A 4,460-nucleotide genomic window follows, 5' to 3' on the forward strand; every position below is an offset into this window, starting at 1 on the left:
GGATGAGGATTAACTGTAAAAGACAAAAGAGATCTCATTGGGGTGACAGAAATACCCTAACACTGGATTGTGGTGTATTGGATATGATGTAAGAAATCAATATTTGGTCTTTGTCCCTGGTTCCTGGGACATGACTCCTAAAATCCTTGGTGTCTCTGGGGTGATGAGTGGTCTAGATGGCTTCAGGAAGGAGGCTAGTAGCCAAATAACTCATGTTGGGGGCCCCTAGATGGCTTTAGGAAGGAGGCTAGTAAGCACGACTATAGGGTTGTGCTGACCTCCAGAGAGGACAGAGGAGCTAACAGTGAGTTAATCACCACTGGCTAATGATTTACTCAATCAGAACTACGTAATGGATGCTCCATAAAACCCCAAACATCAAGGCTCAGGGAGCTTCCAGACTGGTGAAAACACCAAGGTGTTGAGAGAGTGACACGCCCAGAGAGAGGATGGGAACTCAGCGCCCCTCCTGCATACCTTGCCCCTATGCCCACACGATTGCTCCTTTACCATAAACCAGTCATAGTACGTTCCTGCATTCTCCGAATCCCTCTAGTGAGTTATCACACCTGAGGAGGGGATGTTGCAGGAATCCCCATGTATAGCTCGTCAGTGAGAAGTACAGGTGACAACCTGAGATTTGAGACTGGCGTCTAACATGAGGACTGTCTGTGGGACTGAGCCCTGGCATCTGTGGGGTCTGCGTAAACTCCTACGAAAATTGTTTTTTCAGATTCATGCATCCTTTATTCCATGACCAACTACTGTGTTGCATCCTGGCAACACTATACAAACTGGCAGTCAACCGCAACCCAGCTGTACAACAATCGGAGGCTTACAGTACATTTAAGGCTTTTAAATTTGGGGGGAAAAGTGGTTTTTTAATAAAACTGAAGAACTCTCAAACCCAAATCTGCAACCAACAGAAGTAGTGTAACAATATTAAGCATCTTACATTTCTGATGCTATTGGTGCAACCCCAGTGTCAAAACCCAAATAACTCCTAAACTAAAAAGATTAGTTTTGTGAAATTTTAATTACATAAAATTTTCAAAGCATAAACTTGTCATTTTTTTGTCTTGGAAATGTAAAAATTTTTAATAGCAAAACATAGCAATAAAAACATATTAACAAAATGTATTTAATCACTTACATTACCAGCAAGTAATCTGCAGTTCATTGCTATGCCTGACAGAAGAAAATTACTCAATGGGAATCTGTGCACAATGTGATTGCAAATATGTACAGTACTTTAAAAAAGCCTACAAAGAGGAAAGTCGGCTAGGTTCTTTGTTAGACCAGCCAGACAATCAAAATATTAAAACTCTGTGGACTACTGTGATAAATTTACACTTAAAAAAAAAGTTTCATTTTGTTTAAGAATATTCCAGTTATATTTATATGGTTCCAGTTGATGAAGCCAATCACCATAGTTCCAGTAAATTACCCTTTAATTGATTTGTTTGGGGGAAAAAAATTGGCATGTTAATAAAAATGAAAGAAGGAATTTTCATCACAATGGTTTCCAGTTAAACTATCACAGCTTCACAAATGGACTGAACCCACGAATTCTGTGGCTGAAAGAGAGCTGCAGGTCAAATACTGAGAACATGGGTGGAGAGAGGTTGAGTCCTGCATAAACGAATCTTACCTGACCGGTAAGGTGGACAAAGTGGTGTGAGCATCCTTTTTTACAGCATGAGAAAGTGGTTCCCCCACTCAGCTCTCATTCCCACCCTGCAAGGCAATGAAGCTGGAAGTCACAAATATTCCATTTAACACGATGTGTGAATCGGTAGGATCTCTGGATACGGAAGACTGAGAAAGCCTCGGCTGTCTGATGAGGATGCGGAAAAGCTGCGCGCTTCCTTGCGGTGCTCACACCATGACCGCCGTCCAGGGAAAGCATGTGTAACACGGAGGACTCGTGCTCACAGTCAAAGAGGTAATATCAAGTCGTCGTCTTCAGGAATTGGGAAGTTCGTGAGAAGTTTTATTCTCCCTAGGTATTGTGCGTAAAGCTCTATGTCATTATGCCCGGCCCGTTCGACCCCGGGCGGCTCCATGGCCTGGGGACAGAGCTCGTACATGGCCAGGCCGTGGGAGAAGTCAATGACATCATCCTCTGTGCCGTGAATAACTAACATGGGAGAGGTGACTTTGGAGATCTTGTCAACGCCGGGGGAGGCGTCAAAGTTGTACGTTTTCCTGCTGTCGGGAAAAGACACACGCCACCCAGACATCAGAGGCGAATGGAGAATCACGGCAGCACACTCGTACCTGGAGGCCAGGTCTACCGTGGGGGCCGTCCCAATGCTCTGACCATACAAGATGATGTTCTCGGGACTTCTGCAGTACATGGCAATCCATGCTCCAATAATGGTACGATACCAGAGCACATCCGGAAGAGCTCGTGTCTGCAGCTAGCTCATCACAGGCTGTTACAGACAGCAAGAAGATGTTGTTGGGAGGCAGAGAGCTAAGTTTTGTGCATTTCATTGATGCAGATGTTTCCGGGTGCGCAGCGCCTGCCACGCGGCGTCTATGTCGGCGAAGAGGTTCTTCTTGGAGCGGCTTGCCGGAGCTGACGCCGTAGCCGGAGTGGGTCGTAGGAGAAGATGTTGCAGCTGATGAGCGAGCCCAGACCGATGTAGAAGTTGCACATCTGGCTCAGGTCCACGCGTTGCCGTGCGAGAAGAGCAGCGTGTAGCGGCTGGAGGGCACGCAGCGCACAAACATGCAACCTAGCCGGTTGTTCCCCGCAGTGCGCGAGAGACCTCGACCGCGTCCAGCTAGCGCTGCGAGTACTGCCAGTCGGCGCGCTTGGTCAGGTGCAGGCTGCACGCTCCGGGCCCCCGCCCGTTTCCTCGGACTGCTGAGCCGCGGCGGAGGTGGAAGCGGCAGAGGCCGGAGCGGGCGCTCCGGGCCGCGCTGCTCCGACACCTGCACTGTGGAGGTGGGCTCGGGAGGCAGGAAGGCCAGCTTGGCGGCGACAGGACTCGGGCAGGAGGGCCAGCAGAAGAGCCAGCACAGCTCGCCCACCGAGAAGCCGTTCATTCACTGCAGGTAGGCAGGCCCGCTGGGGAGCGAGGGCTGGCGGGCACGCGGCTGGAGGAGGGGCGGGGAGGCGCGCTGGGTGGGGAAGAGGGTGGGGTGGCCTAGCGGGTACGGGGAGGCGGGGCCGGTCTGGCCAGCGCGGAGCTTGCCGCCAGGGCGGGTCAGCTGCGGCCCAGCGGAGCGGGCGAGGCGCCAAACTCCAACAAATTGAATTGATTTATAGGACACCCTATTGGCGCTGAGCGCCAAAGGATTGATGCTATTGAACTGTGGAGTTGGAGAAGACTCTTGAGAGTCCGTTGGACTGCAAGGAGATCAAACCAGCCAATCCTACAGGAAATCAGTCCTGAAGAGTCACTGGAAGGACTGATGCTGAAGCTGAAACTCCAATGCTTTGGCCACCTGATGCGAAGAACTGACTCATTTGAAAAGACCTTGATGCTGAGAAAGATTGAAGGCAGGAGGAGAAGGGGACGACAGAGGATGAGATGGTTGGATGGTATCACCAACTCAATGGACATGAGTTTGAGTAAGCTCCGGGAGTTGGTGATGGACAGGGAGACCTAGGATGCTCCTGTCCATGAGGTCGCAGAGCCTGACACGACAGAGCGACTGAACTGATTGTTGTGTAGTAAGTGGGAGAACTGACTGGCGTGGGGAGAAAACCCAAGTATCTGGTGTCAGAGTGTTAGAAGTAAAAACAGCTCATTGCACAACTCAGCAAAATGACTAAAACTTAGTGACCCACTTAGAATGCGTGAATTTTATGGTATGTAAATTTTATCTAGATAATGTTGTTAAAACTGGTTTCCCTGGTGGTTCAGCAGTAAAGAATCTGCCTGCCAATGCAAGAGATGTGGGTTCAATCCCTGGGTGGGGAAGATCCCCTGGAGAAGGAAATGGCAATCCACTCCAGTATTCTTGCCTGGGAAATTCCATGGACAGAGAAGCCTAGTGGGCTACGTGGGGTCGCAGAGTCTGACATGACTTAGTGACTAACCAACAGCAAAGCTGTTGAAAAAGGGAAACCTACAAAAAGAACAGACATATAAATGAGATGTGATGCACACTGTCCCAGGTGCACTGCTCAACGACCCAGCTACCTGGATGAGCAAGAGTCTAAACCAACCCCAAAAGATACTGGAGCACCTCCACTTTTATTGATGTCAGGGATGGAGGGCCAGTTTCACTTAAACCCATCTCCAAGAACGCTTTCAGTTGGCAAGTTTTGCTTCTGGCAGCTTTTCAGGCACCTGACAAGAGGCAGAAGCTGCAGATTCTAAATGATAAAAGGACCAACCATGTGTTTCAGATTTAGCATCTTTACTCATAAAGGACTCTCCTGCTCCATTGGTTTGTATACTCCTGGGGTCCATTCCTTGCATCGTGTGTACAGGATGTGG

The 4,460-nt window shown here is 49.1% G+C and overlaps 2 pseudogenes; both read right to left on the reverse strand.

Annotated features, from left to right (window-relative positions):
* Positions 1-742: 742 nt before the first annotated feature.
* On the reverse strand, positions 743-2,984 carry LOC139029647 (alpha/beta hydrolase domain-containing protein 17C pseudogene; annotated as a pseudogene).
* Positions 2,496-3,057, reverse strand: LOC110145853 (alpha/beta hydrolase domain-containing protein 17C-like; annotated as a pseudogene).
* Positions 3,058-4,460: the final 1,403 nt, after the last annotated feature.

This window comes from Odocoileus virginianus, chromosome 9 (genome assembly GCF_023699985.2).
Source record: "Odocoileus virginianus isolate 20LAN1187 ecotype Illinois chromosome 9, Ovbor_1.2, whole genome shotgun sequence".
Taxonomy (NCBI): domain Eukaryota; kingdom Metazoa; phylum Chordata; class Mammalia; order Artiodactyla; family Cervidae; genus Odocoileus; species Odocoileus virginianus.